Consider the following 25351-nt stretch of genomic DNA (forward strand, 5'->3'; position numbering starts at 1 on the left):
TACCATTGGTGGCCGGTCGGCTACAACTGGTGGCCGTCGGCCACCACTGGCCACTCCTTCCCTGAACTTCATTTTTTTGCTACAATAGAGAGCAAACAGAGGTAAAGCAGTGTATTCTCAAGGTTTGTGTGTACTGTTACTCTCTTTATCTTTACACAAGCTCAAAGGAGTGTAATTTTTGGCCCATAAACCATCAACCAAGCATTTTCCATGCATGATGGCTAAGGAACCAAACTTGTACAAGCTTAGTGAGTGTAAAACAAGACTCAACAAAATCACTACCCCCATCATGCATGATCAAAGGTGATGGTGACCAAGGAAAGTGGCACATTTCATCACTTTGAGTATGAAACATCCTATTTTCCTCGTGTTCGAATTAACGTCTAATCCGAACACATGCAATGCAACACAAAGATGTTTTGTCTTGCCTCTTTTACTTGTCCAATTTGTTTATCCATTTTAGATTACTAATCCATTCTTTAATTGATTAGTCCAAAAGGTGTGTGTCCTCTAATTGAAAGTAGGCTTAAACCACAAGTTCCTTGAGCATGAAAGAGACCTCATGCCATTGATAATGAACCCCCGAGGGGATTAAACCATTAAGCATGAATGTCTCAATTTCACACTTAAGCAAACAAGGGGTTTAAAACCACTTTTAAAGTAAACAAAAGAGTGAAGAATAGAGGGAGATTGCAGAGATTTCAGTGCTGAAATGGAGTGCAAAATAACACTAAAACATGACATTAACTCAAAAGAAAGATGATCAAGGCAATGAAACAACAAACTGGTGAAGGAAATTGCACTACAACCCTACCATACAAGACTCAAAGGACCTAACCAGCCCAAAACAGAGCTAAAACAAGTCAAAACAGTAGCAAAAACATGCTGAGATCAAGTTACAAAATGCTAGAAAAACATGCTCACATGTTAGGCTATCTAGGCATGGAAACAAGACACAAGGAGGGGAGGCTAACCCCTCCAATTTTGGACCTCCAAAGAAGGTTTTTGTGACTGAAATAACTCTAATTTTCAGTGGTTAAACGGCCCAAGAAGTTTGATTTGAATATGCTAAAAGATGGTGCAAAAGCCTACACAATTAAGCAACAAGAAGGGTGGATCACCCTTTAACACAAAATAACCTCAAACCATCATGTTAAGCCTCAAAAAATAGAGTTTTTTGTAGTTGAAAACCAGCTCAAAAACAATACAAAATGATGGAAAAATAAGTAGTTAAAGCAAGTACACTAAGCAAGTGAACTACCTCTTGAAGCTCAAGCACAAAACAGCCCCAAATTCCAACTCAAACCTCCTTCAAGAGCTCAAACTAAACTCCAAAAGACCTCAGCTCAAAGGTGAGAGTGTTTGGTTAAGGATTCATGTGGAAAATTGTAGAGAAACTAGACTTTAAGGCACAAAATAAGAAGAGAGAGAGAGAGAATTCTAGAGAGAGAACTTTGTTCTAAAAAGTCTAACCCCTCCAAATGGGGGAGAGCACCCCTTATATATAGAAAATCAAGGTTTAAGCTTGAATTCATCCCACCATACACGTATATGAAGATGCACTTTAGTGAGCAACAGCTAGCACAGCTGGTGAACAAATATCTGAAAAAGGAGACCAATGGCTGTCGGCCACCACCAGTAGCCGACAGGCACAACTTGTGGCTAACAAGGTCTAGGGCTGGCCGACAGATTACCCTCCTCTTCAAGCAAGAGACAACAGGCTCTTGGTCCAAAAACATGCACAAAACAGTAAGGTTTAGAGGCTCAAAGACAAGGCATTCCGCAGAGGACTTCGGGCGCCCAAACGAACATAAACAATCACAATCATCGAGTGCATAAACGATGACATCCAATTCTTGAGGACGGTCAAGAATGGGGGGTCTACACTATTTAGAACTATACAACCCAAGTCTGGAACATAACAAGTGACAGGCCAAAAACCAGAATCACTATAACCTCCCCCCTTTAAGAATTTTGTCCCCGAAATTACAAATCAAGTTCGAAATCAAGATTTAACCATTCACAACAATGCTATTCTTACAAGTTCAACACCATGACCCATCCTCCGGTCATTCATTCTCATCGACTCAATACACAAGTCCCACATTGAAAGCACATTTTACAATTTCCCAAACATTTGCAATGTTTAAACCAAGGTCCAAGTTTTCAAAATTTTACATAGCACATACAATGCTTCCAAAAGTGATATAATACATATGATATTCCACATTCTCAAACATATGCAATGTTTATAACAACTCATATTTCCAAATGTAAACAACATATACAATGTTCTCACATTCTATCAATCATAATTTCAATACAATACATGTGCAAACATCAACAAATAAGTCCAGATACTTTTCTCGGACTTCCAATTCACACTTTCAAGTTGCTTCATCAACCCTGTGATGCTTCCACAATACCTTAACCAAGGGAATTGTCTTGCCTCGCAAGACTTGGTCTCGCCTATCCAAGACTCTCATCGGTCTCTCCTTATACAAGGCATCCTTATCTATCTCTAAGTCGGTCCAATCCAACACATGCGATGGATCTGGCTCATACTTCCGAATCATACTAATATGAAACACGTCATGCACTTTGAAAAGTTGTGACGGTAATGCCAAACGATAAGCAACCTCTCCAATCTACTCAAGGATCTTAAAAAGGCTAATAAACTAAGGGGACAACTTCCCACTCTTCCTAAATCTGATCAAACCCCGTCTAGGTGATATTTTCAAGAACATATGGTCTCCCACCTCAAAAGACAATGGTATCCTCCTACGGTCAGCATAACTCTCCTGGCGACTCTGGGCCATAACTAACCTTTTACAAATAAGTGCCACTTTCTCCATCGTCTCTCGAACCAACTTTGGATCCAACAAAGGTGCATCACCCACCTCGGCCCAACACACTGGGGATCTACACGGTCGGCCATACAAGGCCTCAAATGGTGCCATGCCAATACTCGATTGGAAGTTATTGTTATAGGAAAACTCCACTAAGGGTAGGTGCCTCTCCTATGAACCCTTAAAGTCAAGGACACACTCTCAAAGCATATCCTCAAGAATCTGAATAGTACGCTCGGACTGCCCGTCAGTTTAAGGATGATACGCAGTACTAAAGGTCAATCTAGTGCCTAAGGCACTCTGCAAGCTCTGCCACAATCGAACTGTAAAACGTGGATCTATATCTGAAACAATCGTCACAGGAACCCCGTGCAACCTCACTATGTCCCTGATATACAAGTCGGCAAGATAATCTACCGAATCACTCGCGCACATAAGTATGAAGTGTGTAGACTTGGTTAACCGGTCAACTACCACCCAAATGGCATCACTACTCTGTTGAGTCCTTGGAAGACCCACAACAAAATCCATCGTGACATGCTCCCACTTCCACTCAACTATAGGCAAGGGTTGCAACAATCTCGTTGGCCTCTGATGCTCGACCTTCACTTGCTGACAAGTAAGGTACTTCGATACAAACACGGCTACATCCTTTTTCATACCTCTCCACCAAAACTGGCGACTCAAATCATGATATATCTTTGTGTGTCCCGGATGCACTGTAAGGCGTAAATGGTGAAATTCTCGACGTACTTCCTCTCAGCAAGACTCTGATGCAAATAAACAGTCACGGTATCTCATACTCAAGTCAGGATACACATTCAAGCCCCTCTTCACTTTCCCACTGGAAATCTTCTCCCTGAGGGTATCTACCTCAAGGTCACCCCTATGCGCTTTTAACACTCTGTTCACAAGTGTAGGTTTGGTAACTACCGTAAACAAGGCCGCAGATTCAACAGACTTGCCCAGATATAAGTCAAACTCATTAAGATTACCTAACATCACCCATTCCAGGATGGAAATACAAGCAATGCCACCAATAGATTTCCTACTCAAGGCATTGGCCACAACATTGGCCTTCCCCAGATGATAATGCAACTCAAAATCATAATCCTCTATGAATTCCATCAACCTCCTCTGCCTCAAATTTAAGTGCTTCTGTGTAAACCAATACTTCAGACTCTTATGATCGGAGAACACTTTAAATCTCTCACCACACAGATAATGCCTCCAAATCTTCAAGGCAAAAATCACCGCTGCTAACTCTAAGTCATGAGTAGGGTAGTTCCTCTCATATGTTTTCAATTGCTGTGAGCCATAGGCTTCCCCTCTTACATCAAAACGCAACCTAAACCTTCTCGTGAGGCATCACAATATACAGAATAACCCAAACCCCTCTCCGAAATAATCAAAACTGGGGTAGTGGTAAGTCTAACCTTAAGTTACTAGAACGACTTCTCACAAGTCTCATCCAACACAAATTTGACTCTTTTCCTCGTCAACCTAGTTAAAGGCGAAGCTAGTCTAGAGAAATCCTTTACAAATCTCCTATAATACCCAGCCAACCCTAGAAAACTACGGATGTTAAAGGCATTCTTAGGTTGTGCCCAATCTTGCACTGCCTCTATCTTGGATGAATCTACAGTCACCCCTTCCCCGGATACCACATGGCCTAAGAACTTAACTTCCCTTAGCTAGAATTCACATTTCCCAAACTTAGCATACAACTTATGGGCTCTAAGCAGCTCAAGCACCATTCACAAGTGTTCCTCGTGTTCCTCCTCAAAAGGTGAGTAAATCAAAATGTCGTCCATGAAGACGACCACAAAAGGGTCTAGAAACTCTCGGAAGATTTGATTCATCAAATCCATAAATACAGCTGGAGCATTAGTTAGCCCAAAAAGCATCACTAGGAACTCGTAATGGCCATACCGCGTACGGAATGTCGTCTTTAGGATATCCTCCTCCTTTACCCTCAACTGATGGTAACCCGATCTCAAGTCTATCTTAGAGAAACAACAAGACCCATTCAATTGATCAAACAAATCATCTATATGAGGCATTGGGTACTTATTGTTAACAGTTACCCGGTTTAACTTTCGGTAATCGATATAAAGTCGCAAGGCTCCATCTTTCTTTTTAGCAAGGAGAGCTGGTGCACTCCAAGGTGAAGTATTGGGGCGGATAAAACCCTTATCTAATAATTCTTGGAGTTGAATCTTCAGCTCACTCAACTCAGCAGGTGCAAACCAATACGGTGCCATAGAAATCTGTGCCATGCTAGGCACTAAGTCAATAGAGAACTCAATCTCTCGGTGAGGTGGCAAACTAGTAAGGTCCTCGGGAAAGACATCTGGGTATTCACAAGCCACCCTTGGTAACTCAACTCGAACTTCATTACACTCACTATTCAAGAAGCTAGCAAAAAGACAACTAAGCTCACTCCACCCATGTAGATCATATACCGGCGATAAGACTCTATCCACCCGGTCCCGCAAGAAATAAAAACAGTCACTGCTCGAGGTACATACAATAACCCTCTGATGGTAGCAATCTATAACAATGCGATATGACGATAACTAGTCCATATCCAAAATAACATCAAAACTAGACATATCAAGTAAAACGAATGCAAAAGATAATCGACGACCGGCAACCTTATATCACAACCCCAACACCCTTGTTTCAGAATAACCTCACCACCAATAGGTGACTCCATACAAATGGGAGATGCTAATTGTTCCGACTCCAACCCCAAAACAGATACAAATACAGATAAGATAAAAGAATGGGATGCACCCGTATCAATCAATACACTAGCAACTAAATTACAAAACAAAAAGGTACGTCTCACTACAGATGGAGCCGGTACAATATCTGGCATGGTAACAGTATACACATGCCCTGTTAGCATTTGATCTAGCTGTTCACCCATCAGAGCATAAGCCTGCTGCACGGATTGAACCGAAGAGGCTCCCTAATTGGCCCTCGAGGCCTATGCTGACTATGCTGGCTGGTGACTCTGCGTCTGTCTCGAACCAAACACATTAGATGTGCCACCCAGATATGAGAAAAACCTCTTCAGGTGCCCCGCCTGACCACACTGATAGCAAGTAGGCAGTTGTCCTCTACCCTGACTCTAACCCTAAGAATGATCCGAAGACAAAGTTGCTCGCTGCCCTCCTTCTCTCCACGTGCAAGCTGGGGACTTGTGGCCCAACTGACCACACTTGAAACAAGTCACATCTCCCTGAGCACCTCTCCAAGAACCCAAACTCGACACTGGAAAGGTAGACCTCGATTAAGCTCTCTAGGGTTACTGAGGGTTAGAATCCCTCTGCCTCGTACCCCCTTGACTCCTCCTGTAGCCCCTCATCCTCTCATCCTCGACCTGCATGCTAGTCTCGAGATGGGCCGCCGCCTCCACAAGGCGCCCATGGTCTCTAATCATGGATCCGGCTACTCTAAGCATGAGCTCAGTCCCCAGCCTCTTTTCAAACTCCAAGCAACGACATTCCTCAATCTCCACCAACTCAGGTGCAAACCTAGAGAGGCTAGTGAATTTGGCCTCAAAATCAGCCAATGGTGTGTTCAACTGCTTGAGCTGGGAAAATTAGTCTTTTAATTTCTCCCTAATAGTGGGAGGCAAAAACTTCTCCTGGAAGATGTCGACGAAGGCCTCCCAAGTCTCTTCAATGTGCCCCCTCGTATACTTCCACCACTGACCCGCGTCTCCCTTCAACTGGAAGGATGCCAAAGTCACTCTCAAACCTCCATCTTTGATGCCGAGCATTTCAAAAGTCTTTACCATCTGTTCTAGCCACTCGTCTGTCTTCAGTGGCTCCTTGGGATCACCCAAAAATTCATCCGTATTCGACCGGAAAAACTTTCTCTTTAAAAAAGAAGGCCCTGCCTTAGCTACTTGGGCCTGGACTTGATTATCAGCCATGAGAATGTCCATAGATTCCCGCAATGCCCCGATCATTTCGCGGGCTAAGGCGTCCATGGCTTGCTGACTTACTGGCTTGGCCACGTTGGCCTAACCAATTCCCTCCTCCTGTGCCAAAATTTCATCCGGTATAGGCATCTCGTGCCTTCTAGGCCTACCACGCCTACCACCACGACCACGTTCTGACATCCTAATGAAGGTAACAAAGAGATTAGCACATTTACAAATGTGCTGAAATTAACTCACTCGCGTCCTAATACGATGGACAACGGTAATTCACTCCACATAAGCACATAATCACGTAAACACATTCGAATTTCCTTCCTATATAACGATCGTCCAGCGGTGTTGCAAGAGTTTCAATTAGAAACAACAGTGATCAAGTGCTCTTCCAATAGGACATCCAGAAACCAATAGATCTAATCAACATCTTAGAAACTAAATCTCATACCCATATAATCACATAAGCATGTTATCATATAAGCACATATCATCCATACTTAAGTCTCTAACAAGCGAGATAAACCCATTATGGTACTAACCACATCCCACGTACCCAAAGTATTCAAACCCGGTACGCTCTACTACCAAGTTGTAACGCCTCCAAAAAATACACAATAAATGCAACCCATAGCATATACTAGTAATCACATAAATCAGAGTAAGCAGTCCTTTCATTACATAAGGTTAATGAATACAAGAGTTCAACAGAAATAAATGTCCTAGCAGCTTACATCTTTCCAAGCCTTGACTTGGTTACAACAAAAGAGACTAGCTCATACATATTTATCCCTAGGCTATACAAAAGTAAAACAAAACAAAACAAAAAAGCTCTTGCTTCCCAAAAGTCCCTCCAATGCTACTGTCTTGATGGAGGCATACTATCATTACCTGAAAATGTTTTTCCCAAATAGGGTGAGCCACAACCCAGTAGGAATAATCTAACACAATATATGAGATTTAACAAAGGTATAAGTACTATATGCGTAACAATGTCGTGGTAAAACATCCCCATTTTATATGGTCATAAAATACCAAATCCAATCCTCAATCCATTTCCATTCGATTTATTTCATCACATGAGCCAATTTTATCATATCTCAATAACTCAAATGAGAGTACAACTCGTAGTTCTATAATCACATCATCAATGTATAAACACTTCAAATTGCCATTTTACAGATATTTCGTCCGCAGGATCGGCACCCATGCATAATTTCAAATTGCCATTTTATGGATATATCGTCCGTCGGGATCGGCACCCATGTATAATTTCGGGACTTTCACCCAGGACACTCCAGCCAACTTAATTATAATGAAGTCCATCCTCTTTCTCCTCAAAAAAAATCATTCATATATATGCAATGTGTTTAAACGCATAATCAAACAATAGAGTACATCCCCTTTCCACTCCCAAATAATCATACATATACAATGTATATAAACATAGTCATATTCAATGACAACCAACAGGTGATTAGTTTCAATTCACCTAATCCGCATGCAATTTTTACAACAATCCTAGTTATCCTTCACCGATAGCCCGATACATATATTTCTAAATAGATATACAATCTCAAGACATATAATTTATCCAAATTTTCCAAATATGTGAAGCATTACATACTCAATTCCACAATCTATTTCAACACTCGCTCACTTTCATGTTTACCACACCAATTTCAATTATTTATACAAAATAATTACGATAGTCATTTTAGGGCAAAAATCCCCTTTTTCCAAATATCAACCCAAGCATCAAAATCAACCATTTTGACACAACATAATCTCATTTTCACATCCATACTCATTTATTTCATATTTACCAAAAATCCCTCTTTCCATTTTATACCCAAACCCAAGGTTTGTTCACATTGCCCCCAATTCCCACCATTGTTACACCATTTATAAACAACTAACTTAAAAACCATAACAAAGTGTAGAAAATCCCTACCTCAAAGAGAGAAGACGAGCCAAGCAAGAGTAAAACCCAAAAAGCACCGAAACCCACTTCTATTCAGATCAAATTGAAGATCTCGAAGCACTCTACCTTTTTCTTAAAGGTAGTAGGGTGAAGAGATCAATGGATCTAGATAAAATCGAAGAGAGAATGTGAGTTTTGGAGAGAGAGACTCAAAATTTAGGTTTTTGAAAAGTTTTAGAGAGAGAGAGAGGAATGAAAAGTGAACAAAGACATCATCTTCACGAACTGTTATATACGCAGTTCGCTCGAGCATGGAAAGTGACGCTTGAGCATCAGACACAAAGTTCCGCTCGAGCGTGAAAAGTGTCGCTTGAGCATGAAATACACTCTTCTAGAAGTTTTGTAGATGAAGGACCCTGCTCGAGCGTGAGACTGGACGCTTGAGTGTCCAATGCACTCTCCCAGTATTTGCAGAACTACAAAAATGCTGAGAGTTGACAAATCCTGCCTAAGCGCAAGAATGGCTACTCGAGCGAAGGAGAAAAATTTGTGAAGCCCGCTCGAGCGGAAGAGCCAAAATCTGGGCATCACAAGTTTGGAAAAACATGCAACCAACCTGTTTCAAACACACAACCACAACCCGACAACCAAAATAAAGGGGAGACAAGAGAAATAAGATATGAATCACTATTTAGAACTATACAATTCGAGTTCGAAACACAACAAGTGACGGGCCAAAAATCGGAATCGCTATATTGGAAGGAGAGGGGGAAGTTAAATCTATAATCTCCTACTCTCCTAATATATAGTACATGGTCTAGCCACAAAGCTACTTTGGGCTGATTTTTTTCTAGCTTTTCATTGAACTACATATTATTCAAATCTCGCATGTAATTTCAAAATCTTGTCAGATTATTCTAATCAAGGTGTTCTAAATAATTTATACTAAAAAATTTAAGTGCAAATGGCATGCTTAAGTTAGGAAGTTTATTAAAATGATCATTATTATTATTTATCATCTTTTATTATAATTTTTTTTTTTTCATTTTCTTAGTTCATCAAAAAATAGGCATGTGTGTTTGGGCTAAGGGGATAGGGGAAAGAAAATAGGAATGGCATGGTTTGAACAAGGGTCAAATATGCGACCCCTTCTTGGAATACAAATATTCTACCATTAAACTACATGCGCATTTCTCTTAAGATCATAGGAGAAAAATATTGTAGACACCCTGATATGAGTATAAAATATAAAGAATGGCACTCATCAAATTAGTTTAATAATTGATTCTTAAATTAGTTGCGGTCTAATGGGTCAAATATCGAATTATTAAAAAAATCATTTCTATGATTGCGTCACATATTGTGAAAAATTTAATGTAACTAATGTGTTGGTTTAATAATTTTATCAATTTATGTTTTCTATAAAGCTGCATCGCAAGACATTCAAAATTTAATTTTTAAATTTGATCACGTCTAAATCCAAAAAAAAAAAAAAAAATGGAATGTGGCTTATATCCATTTCTCTTAGTAGACTCGATGATGCAGTTTGGCTCCATGAATTTATTAATCAATTTATGTTTTAAGCTTTAATGCATAGATAATTCATAATTTCATTATATTTATTTTTAAAAATAAAACAATAAATATTTAAATTATAAATTTATTTAAAAACAAATATTTTAGTTCAATCCTTAGTGAGAATGAGATTCAATCTATTTATTAAATAAAATTTTTACTAAAAATTTCATCGAATAAGGGATAAATCAAATCATTAATCAAATTATCAATTATCTTAATTTTTACTTAAATTTGATAAAATTATTAAAAGATAAGGAATGGATATCAATCAACTTGTTTCACTTAGGCCAAGTTTGGAAAGTCCCAAATAATCTATCTTTTTATCTTTTTATTTTTTTTTTATCACATCACCTCTCTATTTTTCTGCACATCTTTTCATAAAAAGATAAAAAGTACACTTATTTAGGTCATCCCAAACAACCCCTTAATCAGTGAAATAAGATTTTCAGAATAAGTTAGAAAATTATAAATATTTAATAATTTTTTTTTTTTTTATCAAAATCAGTGAACAAATTTAATAAATAAATAGAGATATTCTTATGAATTTTTGTGTCTATAAAGTAGCGGTCAGTCATCAGCATCAGTCTATCCTATATCTATCTTCTTCAACTGGAAAAACCCTGACCCTAACCCTAAATTCAGAGAGCTCGAAGAACTGAACAGTAGAATAGAAATAGTAGTAGCAGAGAAGAGAATCAGATAACCCTAATAATATGTCAAGATTTGGACACATCTCTCAGGATTGGGAACCAGTGGTGATCTGCAAGAAGACCTCCACTACCGCCACCCGTAAGGATGAAAAGACCGTCAACGTTCGCTCGTCGCGTCGGTGCCGAGATCGAAATCGTCAAAAAAGATTTTACAAAAATCTCTTCCTTTCCTTTCTGTTTGTTTCCCGAGATTATTTTTTCAGAAATTCATAAAATTTAGGGGTGATTGGCCTGGTAAGGTTTTTTTTTTTCCAAGCCTTAGGTCATATCCAACCCTTACTTTATACTTTAATACTCAAATTTTGTACACGTTTGAGTAAAAAGATTCATGTGATATGAAACACTCCAATGATAAACTCAAATTTGAGTGAAATTGCTAAGGGTTATGTTTTGAGTGGATGCTAGGAGTTGGGAGTAAAGGGGAATTTGAAAATTTTGGGTACAAGTACCTACGTGTTTAAGTTTTGATTGGATGGGAATTTCAGTAAATGAAACGGGTCATCCTTCATTTGAGTCAAAATTTGAGTAAAACTCAATTTGGTTTTGGTATAGGTTTGAGTGAAGGGGTGGAGGGGATTTTAGTGCTTTTTTGGTTAAATTTAAGTTTGAGTTAAGATTTGGGTAAGGGTTGGAGGTGTATATGCTTTTACTCAAAGCTTCACTTGATATAAACTCAAATTTGAGTGAAGTCGTTTAGTGTAAAGTTTTGAGTGAGCATCTCCAATCCTTGGTCTTAGTCAATTTTGTTTATTTTTTAATCAAATTGGGCATCTCCAACCCTTCACTAAAATTTTCATCTAATTTGATTCCATATTTAAGTAAAAAGCTTGATTTAATATAAACTACTCCAATCATTTTATCAAAATATTTTCTTCTTTTCATCAAATTTGATGGGTTCTCAATTTGATGAAAAAATGACTTTCCCTTGATTTGATGAACATTTGATGAAAGGATTGCTAATGAATTTTGAACACTTAAGAAAAGGTGAAGGATAATTCTTCATCAAATTGAATTTGATTTAAAAAATGAAGTTTTGGAGATGATTTTGGTTTTCATCAAATTTAATGATGAGGGAAATTTAGGATAATAGGGGAATTTTTTTAAAAAGATTTTGATAGAAAATTGATGAAAGGATTGGAGTATTTCATATCAAATCAAGTTTTTATACTAAAATTTGGATTCAAATTCGATGAATTTTTTTTCTGAAGGGGGGTTGGAGATGCTCAGAAGTTGGTTGCAAATGAGAATTTGAAAAGATTGCATAGAAGCACCTATGTGAAATTTTGATTGGATAGAAATTTGAGTCAACAAAATGGGTGTTTGGTTTGAGTAAAAAGTTAAGTAAAATTTAATTTGGTGTCTGAGTAAAGGAGTGGAGGGAATTTAGTGGTTTTACATACTTAAATTTAAGTTTGAGTCAAGATTTGGAGAATGGTTAGAGATGTCTAAATATCAATTTTCTCTGAGAAAAGTGTAGCCAAACTAGTTTCTGTCTATCGAGACCACATAGAGCAGAACCTTTTAGTGCTTTTTGTGAATTTCAGGCAATATTTTTTTTTTTTTTTTTTTTGGTTCTATTCTAGTCCTGTTGGGATTGAAAGTGTCAGGTTTGTTTGCTAATTTTGTGAAAATTTTTGGACTTAGTTTGGTTCGTGTTTTTTTGTTTAAGTCTTGGTTTGTATATTTTTTGTTTCAAATTTAAATTTTGTTATAAATTTTTTTTTAGCATATTTGGGTTTGTTATTTATTTTCTTACTAAACAACTTTGAATTCATCACTTGTTATTAATATACAAATACATAAAATTTATACAAAATGCCGTGTCACATTAATATCCATTCATTTTAATCCAAAAACCTCATAAAAGTGGCTTATTATTTCAATTTTGCCATTGACACATTATTCTGTGTTTTTGTTCAAAAATTCTATTTTCAAATCATTTTTCTATATTAAATATAGTGTAGGCTATGCATCCTCATGCATATTAGGAAATGAGCTGGCTGTGGCAGTTAGGTGTTATGGGATTTTTTTTAATCCATCCACCAAAGTATTAATTGCATGATACTGAATATGTTTATGTTGGGATGAAATCACTATTGGGCCTTTTTTCAGATTGTCGTTGTCACCCGGTTACTATATTGATTGGAGGCATTTGGATTGACGTGTGTCGGTTTATTTTCTTTTAGATGGTAGATGATTTCTTTTAGAATTTTTTTTCTCTCTTTCTACATTTTTATTGGGATTTATACTAGCCAAATTTAGGTTATATATTTTTTGTGGATTTAGCTGTCACAGTTATTTTCTAAGCTTGAACATTATTTCAATCACTTGGATTTGAAGATCATATTTTGGCTTGATTGCTGTCCATTGCAAAGGAGAATCAGCTTACATATGTTGTCTTGTTTGTGAATGTCGTACAATTATTTTTACATTTGACATTAGTTTGCTCTTCTGAGTTGGGAACACTGATAATGTTGTTTGTTGTATTTTGTAGCTAATGCTGCATCAAACAAAGCTGCCTCAAGCAGTACTACTCTAAACACAAGGAAACTTGATAATGAAACAGAGAATCTTTCTTGTGAGTACTCTAAACCATTTTTGTTTTAGTACTCTAGACCTCATATACTTGGCTTCTAACTTCTGTCGTTTTGCATGTCAAGCAGTTTGGTTTTTTAATGAGCTGATCCTGCCTTGCTTTTTTGTGAAACGGTGTAACCATTTGTATATCAGTTTTGTATTTTCACATAGTATAATTATGGTATGTTGCATAACATATCCATGTTTTATTGAGCATCCTCCATTTTATTCTATTGGGAATTTGTGATATATTCCTCGATGTTTTGTGAATTCCTTATTATGGACTTGATCAACTATCAATATCTATGGAATTGTAAAGCATTTTTAATTTTTTTATTGGAGTGCATGAACTGGTCCAACAGGTCATCAAGTATTGGGATGTGAAACCTAAACCCAACTATAATCTTGTTGATATACACGCATCCTCCAAGAACAATTCATCTTAGGGATTAAATGGGCTGGGATTGAACAGGGGCTGTAACACCCCAAAATTTTTCAATCCTCTCAAGCGCAAGAGTTGACGCTCGAGCGGCCTTGTGAGGTTCCCAGTACTTTTTCAATCTGTCCAAAATTCTGAGAGTTGTGAATTTTCGCTCAAGTGCAGGAGTGGTTGCTCGAGCGATCGGCTCTATTGGTCTGTTCGCTCAAGCGCAAGATTGGACGCTCGAGCGGCCTGCCTGGTTGAGTTTGAATTTTTGAGACTAGTGGGATTATTTTTGACCTTTTATTATTGTATTTGGAGCCTCCTTATTTTATTTTGGGACATTCATAGAAGTGGTAACATAATGGCAAAGTAAGATCGGACTAAAAGCTTTGACTTGGGTAATTTTCCTACAAACAGCCATCACTCTTTTGCCCTTTTCTTTTTCCACACTTTGAATTTGGGTTTGAGGCTAGAACCATTGGAAATCTTGTTTTTGGGGCTTCGATTTGGATGCCGCTCGAGCGGACTACGCGAATTCAGCAACTTAAAAAGTGATTTTCTAGATCTTTCTCTCCACTTTCCTTCTCTCTCTTTCTTTCTTTCCCTCATCCTAGGTTCGAAAAACCCTAGATTTTTTACCCAAGTACCCTCCATTCCCCAGTGTTTTGGCTAAGATCTCTTACCAAAAAGTGTAGAAGGCTTGAAGATCTTACTTTTCAATAGATTGTATTTTGGATTTTTGAAAGTATGCTCTTGATCTAGCTTCTTTGCTTTCTCTTTGAGGTAGAGGTTTCTAGTTCTCCTTCAATAATCTCATTTATTGATAGATTTGTGGTATTTTCTTTATATAAATACAAAATTTATATTTTTAAGCATATTGTGATAAATCATGAGATTGGGGGTTTAAGGTTTGAAATGTTGGGGTTTAAATTTTAGATTATGATTATGGGTTTATGAAATTGGGTGTATAATTAATAGAAGAATTAGAATAAAATGTGTTTGGGTGAAAAGTTTTAATTTCTCTTAAAACCCTAGTTTGGTTCACGAAGATAGATGATGGTTTTGCTTAAATTGAAAGTAGTATCATGAAATTGAGGTGTTAAATTGAACATATACAAGCTTAATTAAATTTTGCAAGTGTTTGGAAATTTATGTAAAAGTTGCGATTGAACCCTTATTGTTGATATTTTAAAGGGCAAATTACATATACCTCCCTCGAGGTTTAGCTAAATTACAGATACCCCCTTGAGGTTTCGGAAATTACATCCCGCCCCCTGAGGTTTGTATTTTCATAACAATTTGCCCCCTGAGGTTTATATTTCATAACAAATTACCCCCTAATTTCTTATGCAAATATAGCATTCAGGGGGGAATTCGTAATTTCTCAAATCTCGGGGGGTATCTGTAATTTAGCTAAACCTCAGGGGGGGTATATGTAATTTGCTCTATTTTAAATTATGTGATAATATGAAACAAAGTTTTGTGGGAAGAAATTGTTAATGGAATGGATGATATGAATTTTGTGATGAAATGATGAAGTTGAGGTTTAAGATGTTGCATTGAAATATGTTGAATTGCATTGAGCTATGTTGAACTTGCCTCGAATTATGTTGAATTGCATTGTTTGGTGTTGAGTTGTGTTGAGTTGTGTTTAGTTGAGTTGTGTTGGTTGTGTTGAATTGTGTGGAGTAGAGTTGTGTTGGGTTGAGTTGAGTTGAGTTAAGTTGTGTTGGGTGGTGTTGTGTTGGTACCTGCGCGGGGAGTTGTAAAAGGTTTTTGGGGGCCCACGTCCCGCCGTATAATAGCTAGCAAATGTAGGGGTAGTTTTGAATTAAAGGTGCCCAAATGCCCTGTCAAGGCTTATCGTTGGATGAATGTAGGAAAAATGATTTTTGGGTGTCCATACGTCCTACCGTATAATAGCCGGCAAAAGTGGAAAAATGATTTTTTGGTGTCCACACAGACCTATCGTATAATAGCCAGCAAAAGTAGAAAAACAGATGATTTTGAAAATGTTTTTGGGTGCCCACTTCCTGTCATATAATGGCCGGCAAATGTGGGGATGGTTTTTAAAGTTGAAAATGGTTTTTGGGAGTTCACTTCTCGCCATATAATAGCCCACAAAAGGTGGAAGGTGTTATGAGTTGGGTGCCCGCTATCCCGCCGTATCAAGTCGGCAAAAGGTAGAATGTGCTGAGAAATGTGTTGAGTCGATGATAATATGTGTAAATTGTGATGAACTTATGAAATTACAATTTGATGTGTACTTTGGTACGGAGGGGAAATACATAAGGAAATTATTTGAAAAGAATGAATAATGAAATGGTAATTGGATAAGGGGTTGGTGATAATGAACTCACCGGGTTGTTTGTATCTATAAGGAAAGATTAAAAGTTTTGTTTTTGTAATTAATTGAGAAATTGAATTAAATGAGTTTATTATTCTTGTGTTATGTTGAATTATAATTGATAATTCAAATGTGAATGTGATGTAGTTGTTAGATAAGTAGGAGTTGAGTGAGGAGAATTGTTATTGAATAAAAAGGAGATTTGGACTTCTACATTATGGAGTTATAGCAATAATGGATAGACAAGTGAGAATGGAGTGTATGAGGATTATTTTTGGAGTACTAAGGGAATTTAAACTTTGAAGTTTTGGAGTTATAATAATTGTGAATAATAAGAAGGTAAATGGAAATTAAAGGAGGAATATTTTGGAATAAATTTAAAGTGACGTTGTTCCTTAAACATATTTGTTTTCAAAAAGGGGTTTATGGTTTTTTTTGACAATAAGGGAAAATTTTGTAGCTGAAAGTTTTCCTTAAATGTTCAAATACATTTTGAGATACAGATACTCTACGAATAATATTTTGATCTTACAAAATGTCACCCTACTATATGGTATCACCCTACATGCATGATCATTTCTATCTATGTGATAGTTATTGTTGTAGAACTATGAGATTCCTACTAGGCAATTGTGCCCATCCCTTGTTGTTTCATTTCTTTTACAGGAAGATAATTCGGATTGATTGGTTGGAGAGTTGAGAAGTTCATGTATTTTTTTTTTTTATGTGTAATTTTATAGTAGAAATGAAAGAAACGAATTTTGTACATTAATGTTTGTAATTATTTATTTGTAGCTCCGTAACGGAAGCTTGGCATATATTATTGTTGTTGCAATCATTGAGAGAGAGAACTAGTGTTATTATGTTTCTATTACTCAAGAGTAATAGATATAAATACAGGCTTTGATAGTGTTTCCGAGTAATTAAAAAGTTGGGGCATTTTAGGGGCTAATGTAACCATTCCCTAGAAGTCCTTCTACCATATTCATATTAGCACCCTCCTTGGGGTTCAACCAATAATGGGGCAGATTAGGTAATTTTGATCCTAGGACTACGTTGGCAGCATGCTGAATGCCTCTCATGGGAGGTAACTCATCTGTGATCACGTCATGAAACTCATGCAATTAGTTAACCTCTGGTGGCGGGTTTAATGTGACTCAACAAGAATATGAATTTCTCGTATATGGATTGAGGCTAATCAATGTTATTAAAGGCAACAGGCACATTGAAGACCCAAAGTCTCCTAGGGCCTAGGTGTAAGGCACAAGGTAAGGCGCGAGCTTCATCAAAGCAAGGCTCATGTGTGATGATAAAAAATAGATAATTCAAAATTGGCAAATAATTCAATTTGAGTTTATTTGGCTTGAAATAATGGTACAAAATAATTTGGAACATATTTAAAGGAAATTTTCCGTGTTGTGCTTATTTGGTGAAAATGGTCCGAAAAAGGAGTCAGATTGATCCCTGGGTAACTCATTACTAAGGCACATAAGGTGGGACTTTGGTTTGATAATTTATAATGAAAAAAAAATTAAATTACAAATTGTTGAATTCTTTGCTTTAAAAGTTGATTTCTTGAATTCCAAATACATGATTTAGTGTGGAAAAAATACATGGATGGTTTTGGTTTGTGGAAACTCCATTTCCATGTTACAGTTAGGCCTATTTGCATGGATTGCTCTCAAACTTCCAACTCAAACAATTTTCATAATTTCTTGAATTCCAAATACATGACTAATATATGGATGGTTTTGGTTGATTGAAACTACATTTCCTTGTTACAATTAGGCCTATTTGCATGCATTGCTCTCAACTTCCAACTCATACAATTTTCATATCTATGCATCCCAAATCAGATATGGGGAGAGAATTACTTTATTCTTGAAGAAAATTGCATGATCTAAGGATAATCAAGCATGGATTGATCATCTTCAAGGAGATCCTTCATCTAATTCTCAACTACGGAGAACGTAATGTGTACATGAATTTCAATGGACACATGGACCTAATATGCTGTATTAATGGTCCTTACTCATAGGGTTTAGTATAAACAAATGTGTTTCATATACTAGATATGTTTGCATACGATTCTTTCAACCCTTTGTCCTGTCTTTGTTCTTTTACCTTTGAATTGGTGATTTAGTGTTTTATTCATTTAGAGGCCTTTTCTGTCATCCGAGGAAGGGAAATGAAAAAAAAAAAAAAAGTGCTAAAAATAATGGTTGTAGTCCATTTTTTTCTTCAAAAGAATTGTTTTTATTAGAGTGGCTGAATAGTGCGGGAGATTTTTTCCATTTTCTTCTAAAACAGAAGGTTATGTAAAGGCTTGGAGTGTTTTCTGGTTTAATGGACTAAACAATTCCTGAACATTCCACCCTTTGTGGTTTTCATCTGTCTTAGTAGTTGGATCGTCTTTCAACTTCATCCTATCTCTAAATATTTTATAGGCTATTGGATATCACTGGGAAAGCAGTCAATCCTAAACTAAATGGCATGAGGGCGAAGGGAAGATCATCTACTATTACACAATTGTTGTATATTCACTGTCGGCAACTCACAACACTTTGTATGTGAGGCATATTGAGTGTGAATATATTGCAAAAATTAAGAGGGTCAAACATGCTCTTTTAAGAGATTAGAGATGTTTTTTTGGAGGTGTAATTAGATAGGTCTGCGGTATATGAGATTGTATTTTTATTTTCGAGTTGATGTCTCTATGTAGGCTCTTTTTGAGTTTCTATTGTAGAGCTCCCACATGCAAGTGTTCTCAGTGGTCGCACAGTTCATTGGCTAGTATGATCATGTTTGATGGATAGATTGAGATAAAGAAAGTGCGGTGTCATGCCAGTGCATGTTCGAGTGAGAGATGTTGGAAATTGGGTCGAGTTTAGATCTAATACCAGATTGGGTCGCCCATTGTGGCATGACCCAAGACCCATAAAGAGAGACCCAGTCAAAGTGAACTTGGATTAATTTATCCTAGGATAAGAGTGTATAACTCATTATCTTATCTCTTAAGGAGATAGAATTATGGGTAGTTATAACTCTCTCATATAATATACGTATTATATTTGGGAGAGCTGGATTTTAACGGTATGGGTAATCTACTAGTCTCTTGCTCTTGTCTCTCTCTTTTCTCTCTTTCCATGAAAACACATAACCATGCCTTTGTATTGTAAATAGTATGGGTAGAGAAAGTATGGGTAGTTCTCTAGTAATTCTACTCCACTGTTGGAAACTATTCGAAGACATTAATGGAGGCACGTGATCCACCCACATGATTCATGGATTCAATTTGAGCGTAAAAGGTATGCCCAAATCCGTTTATTTCCGCTGTGTATTATTTCTTATTTTTCCTACACTTACTAAAAGAGAGATCCCATAATTATTAAAATTGTGAACGTTGCTGTATTTTCTACAACCCTTGTCAGAGGTTAATGCAATTTACCTTTTCTTTTTTAGTTATTGAATAAAAATTCATTATGTAGATATTAATTATTGAATGAAAATACATTTTGTACTTGTTATTTGAACAATTCATTTTTGTTTGATAGTTGATATTTGAACAATTAAAATGTCGATATGATGTGAAGTAAGAAAAAGAATCAGTGAACATATTCCCTCAGCGAACACATTTTTAAATTCACATGTTTTTGTTTGTTTGCTCAATACACAAGTATTTATATAAAAAATACCCCAACCCCCCCTACCTTTCACAGCCACCTAGTCTTACCTTCTTCTAAATCGCATGATACAAAGTGTATAATCAGCAAGGTGGATTTGTGATGGTGAGGATTTTCTAGAAGGATGTTTATGACAATACAGGGATCATAACGAAATCAGGTTCGAGTGAGGGGTTTTGCAATATTTTTTGGAGGAAGGGAAGATGGCTGCAAATGAAGGGGTTTGCAACGGTGGGGTTTCATGTTGGTGGGAGGTTCATGGCGATAATAGTTTACAACGGTGGCGATGGTTGGTGGTAGTAATGACTAGTGATGTATGAAGGTGTGTAATGAGAAATTATAATTTAGGATTTTATTTGAAAGTCAATTTTATTAAGATGTAAAATTGTAATTATCTTTTTTAAAAAATCTATTATTGTCAAATGTTTATGTGTGGAAATAGAAGCTGGTGATTCTATTTACACCATAATTGTACTTCATTACACTCTCAATTTCTAACATTTTGAGCAATGCATTGAATTATTATTATTATTATTATTATTATTATTATTATTATTATTATTATTAGGAAAAAAATAACAAAATCACCTCAAAAGATTTCAATACCCTTTTTAATAAACATGCGGTATCATCAATCGATAATGTAATTAAAATAAGAACTCTAACCAAATCCCAATTTCATCACTTAATCTCTGCAAATTACTAGAAAAAATAAAATCCTTCCTAGTGATGATATATTAGATGTCATTGTATCTTGAGCAAGAAAAAACTCTATAATGGCATGAACAATTCAAGGAGAAATCCATTTTTCCAAAGGCATTATAGCGATTCCGGGTTTTACCCCTTGTTGTACAGTGATCCAGATTTGGTTCCGTGGATGTTAGCAGTTGTTGATATCTTATTTACATCCTTTCATACTTTATATTTGAGTTATAGGATGTGTTGGGCGTGTTCTGAACAGGTAGGTTGAGTTTTGGTCTCAAGTGTAGTTGCCCAGGTTTTTGGTGTTACGCTCGAGCGGATCATTCTGCGCTTGAGCGGAGTTTGGTTTTTGGTTGACCGCTCGAGCGGGCCTTCTTGCGCTCGAGCGTAGTTTACACACTCCCAGTATCTCGTGTCCCTGCAAAACTTCTGCAGGTGTGTTTTTCACGCTCGAGCGGGTTTCCTACGCTCGAGCAGGACTTCTTGAGCTTGAGCGTGACTAGATTTTTGTGTTTAACGCTCGAGCGTTCTATTCTCCGCTCGAGCGGGTCATACGTATATCAGAGGGCAGCCGGACATTTTTGAATCACTTTTTACACTTCCTCTCTCTCTCTTACTTTCCCAAAATCGATTTTGAGAGCTCCTCTCTCTAGAATCTCCCTTCTCTCTAGGGTTTGATCTAGCTAGAGTGTCCCACTACCTTGTTGTCTTTGCAAAAGGTGTGTTGATTGTCAAAGGGCTACATTTTGATCCGAAAATTTTGGATTTTGGAGCACTTTGAATTTTTTCTTCTTCTCCATTTGAACTCTAACTTCGAGGTAGGGATATCCTACTCCTCCTTATAAGCTTTGTCTTTAAATTTTAGCATTTTGATATGTTGGGGATTGTTAGGTAATTTTGAGAAAGTTTGGATCTTTGTGTAATTTTACAAAAGATAGGGTTTTATTTATATAAGCCTATATGCATGTTTAGCATGGAGAGATAAGATAAATGTTGGGTTATTGATGGAAATCGAACCTTAGGGTTGTTTTGTTAATTATGAGAAATGCCTTAATTACATTGATGAATTAATTTGTGAAATTAATTTTGAGAAATGAGAAGTTGAATTGAGAATGTTGAAATTGGGAACGTATGGGATTAAAGGGTGTAATTGGATCATTTATCACTCACCTAGTAGAAATGTTGATATTTTATCCATTTGGTGCATTTATTTTTTGTTTAGAAATAACTACTTTGGACTATCGGTGGAGGATAGTCTTGATTGTTGTAGATAATGCATGGTGATTAGGCAAACTAAAACTAATCAATTGAGTATGCTATCGAGTATAGCGGTTGGAATAATACATTAACTTTATGTATTGATTGATTATGTATATGATATATGTTTATATACATTGTGTGTGGGAGGAGATAGGAGATATACTCTACGATTTAGGGGAAGATAAGGGATGGACCTCTAAACCAGATTTTGTGTGACATTGATACAGCACTACAATGTGTGTCAAGTGTGGATTATGGAAGTGTTTGAATTGATTTGATATAGCACTAAAATGTATATCGTTATCAATTGTGAAATATAGAAGTGTTTCTATGTATTATTGATACAACACCAAAATATGTATCCATCATGAATTTCGAAAGTGTTTTAAAGATGAGTCTTAATCTCATTAAGTTATTTGGCTAGATTCTAAGCCTTGTTTTCAAACTCAAAGTTGAGAAAGAAATGGGAAATGAAATGTAACACAGACTTAAATGTCATGAAACTGTAACGTGGTATAAGTGGAAATATAAGTGTGGACCATCTATCGAATGCTATTATTTTAGTCATTGTTTATAGTTGGTTTAGTATATTTTTACTGGGTTGTGGCTTACCCTATATGGGACATCATTTTCAGGTACAGGTAGCATGCCACCTCCAAGGACATAGCTTGGGAGGCTTGAGACTGTTGGGCTGTTTTGTGTTTTTGATTGTATTACATTTGTATCAAGCCAAGGGCTTTCTTTGTATAGAATTAGCACTCTCTTTTTGTAACCAAGTGTTGGCGGGGAAAGTTGTAAGCCTATAGGGCATTTACTTTTGATGTCAACATGTAATACATTTTGTAAAGACTGCTCTGATGGAATATATTTATGCCTTTTTCTCTTATGTTTAAGCATGCTATTGTTGGATGATTCATGGGTTTATTTTGAGGGCATTACAACTTGGTATCAGAGCGTACCGGGTTCGAACAATTTGGGTACGTGGGAAGTGATTAGTATCACAATGGGTTTGTCTCGCTTGTTAGAGACTTATGTGTGACATTATGTGTTTATTTGATAACATGTTTATGTGACTACTTGGGTATGGGATTTAGTTTCTAGGATGTTGATTGGATCCTTGGGTTTCTGTGAGTCTTGTTGGAAAAATACTTGATTAATGCTGTTTCTAACCGGAACTCTAGTAACGCCTCAGGACTATCATTATCCAGAAATGAAATTCGTAAGTGCTTATGTGTTTATGTGCTTACGTGGAGTGAATTACAGTTGTCCATGTATTAGGACGCGAGTGTTTAGTTTTGGCACACTTATGAATGTGCTAATGTTCTTCGTTATGTTTATTAGGATGTCAGGATGAGGAAGAGGTGGTAGACGTGGCAGACGTGGTAGGTAGGAGATGCCTTTACCGGATGATATTCTGGCGCAGCAAGAGGGGGTTGGCCAGGCCAATGTGACCGAGCCAGCAGGTCAGGAGGCTATGGGCACTTTAGCCCGAGGGATAGCCGATGCTTTAAGGGAGTCTATAGGTATTCTCAGAGTTGAGAATCCAGTTCAGGCTCTAGTGCAGGCCCAGGTTGTTAAGGCAGGGCCTTCCTTCTTGAATAGGGAGTTCTTCCGGTCTAACCCGGGCGAGTTTATTGGGGATCCAAAGGAGCCACTTAAGGCTAACGAGTGGTTGGAGCAAATGAGTAAGACGTTCGAGATGCTTGGCATCGAGGACGGGGCGTTGAATGTGACCTTGGCATCCTTCCATCTTAAAGGGGATGCGGGTCAGTGGTGGAAATACATGAGGGGCCGTATTGCTGGCACGTGGGAGGCTTTTGTGGAGGCTTTTCAGGAGAAGTACTTATCTCCAGCAGTCAGGGAGAAGCTGAGAGACCAGTTCTGCCATCTTTTGCAATTGAGTTCTTCAGTGGCCGAGTATGAGGCTGCTTTTACTAGCTTGTCCAGGTTCATACCTGAACTTGTGACGTTCGAGGAACGCCGCTGCATCGAGTTTGAGAAGAGGTTAAGGCGCGGCCTCAAGATGAGAGTTGGGGGTTCCATGATCCGAGACTATGGGTGATTGGTTGATGTTGCAGCCCACATGGAGATCATGATGAAGGAGGAGGAGGGACAGAGAGGCTCCAAGAGGAGCCAGGATGGTCAGGGTGATAGTAGGAGACAGAGGGGTGCTAACCCTCAGCAGTCTCAGGGGGGTGTTGCTAGATTGACCTTTCCAGTGCCGAGTGTAGGCTCGGGGAGAGGCAATCAGGGAGATTTCACCTGTTACAAGTGTGGTCAGCTGGGCCACAAGGCTTCGGTTTGCCCACAGAGGGGAGGAGGCCAGAGAGCTGCTTCATCTTCAGCTAGACCGCAGAGCCAGAGTCAGGGCAGGAGCCAGCCCTTGTCTTGTTATTAGTGTGGTTAGCCTGGGCACCTGAAGAGGTTTTGCCCACGATTGAGTGCCACTTCGGGCGCGTCTGGTTCTAGGCAGACGCAGGGTTTTCAGCCAGCTCAGTCTGTGCAGGCCTCGAGGGCCAATCCGGGAGCTTCGTCGTCCCAGTCTGTGCAGCAGTCGTATGCTCCGAGGGGTGAGCAGATGGATTAGGGGCCTACTGGGCGCGCGTATGCTGTTACCGCGTAGGATCTTGTACCTGCTCCATCAGTTGTGAGAGGTACCTTCTTGTTTTGCAACTCGGTTGCTAGTGTATTGATTGATATGGGTGCATCTCATTCTTTTGTATCTGCTGCATTTGCATCTGTTTTGGGATTGGAGTTAGCACAGTTAGCATCTCTTATTTGTGTAGTGTCACCTATTGGGGGTGAGTTGATTTTGAAACAATGATGTAGGGGTTGTGATATAGAGGTCGCCGATCGCCGGCTTCTGTTTCCTTTTGTAGTGATGCACATGTCGGGATATGATGTTATTTTGGGTATGGACTGGCTATCGTCATACCGGGCTATTATTGATTACTACCGACAGAGGGTCACCGCTTGTACCTTGAGCGGGGAGTGTCTCTATTTCTTGGGGGATCGGGTTGGTAGTGTGTTGCCACCGATGTATGATCTGCGAGGGCAAAGTGAGCTTAGTGGTCTACTTGCTAGTTTTTTGAGTAATGAGTGTGGTGAGACCCAGACTGTGTTGCCGAGAGTGGTTTGTGAGTACTCGGACGTCTTTCCCGAGGATCTCGTTAGTTTGCCACCTCATCATGAGATCGAGTTCTCTATTGATTTAGTGCCCGGCACGGCGCCGATTTCTATGGCACCTTATCGTTTTGCCCCAGCCGAGTTGAGTGAGTTGAAGATTCAGCTCTAGGAATTGCTAGATAAGGGCTTCATTCGCCCTAGTGTTTCGCCGTGGGGAGCACC

The 25351-nt window shown here is 38.0% G+C and overlaps 1 non-coding gene across 2 annotated transcripts; it reads left to right on the top strand.

Annotated features, from left to right (window-relative positions):
- The first annotated feature begins 10862 nt into the window (after nucleotides 1-10862).
- Nucleotides 10863-22889, top strand: LOC114279808 (uncharacterized). 2 transcript variants are annotated; one of them, XR_014346528.1, is made up of 2 exons: nucleotides 10863-13588; nucleotides 22639-22889. It is a non-coding gene; the product is annotated as an uncharacterized LOC114279808 (transcript). The 2 variants fall into 2 exon arrangements; XR_014346529.1 differs by lacking the exon at nucleotides 22639-22889 and adding an exon at nucleotides 17025-17196.
- The last annotated feature ends 2462 nt before the right edge of the window (nucleotides 22890-25351 follow it).

Source organism: Camellia sinensis, chromosome 12 (assembly GCF_055761805.1).
Source record: "Camellia sinensis isolate YWXY chromosome 12, ASM5576180v1, whole genome shotgun sequence".
Taxonomy (NCBI): domain Eukaryota; kingdom Viridiplantae; phylum Streptophyta; class Magnoliopsida; order Ericales; family Theaceae; genus Camellia; species Camellia sinensis.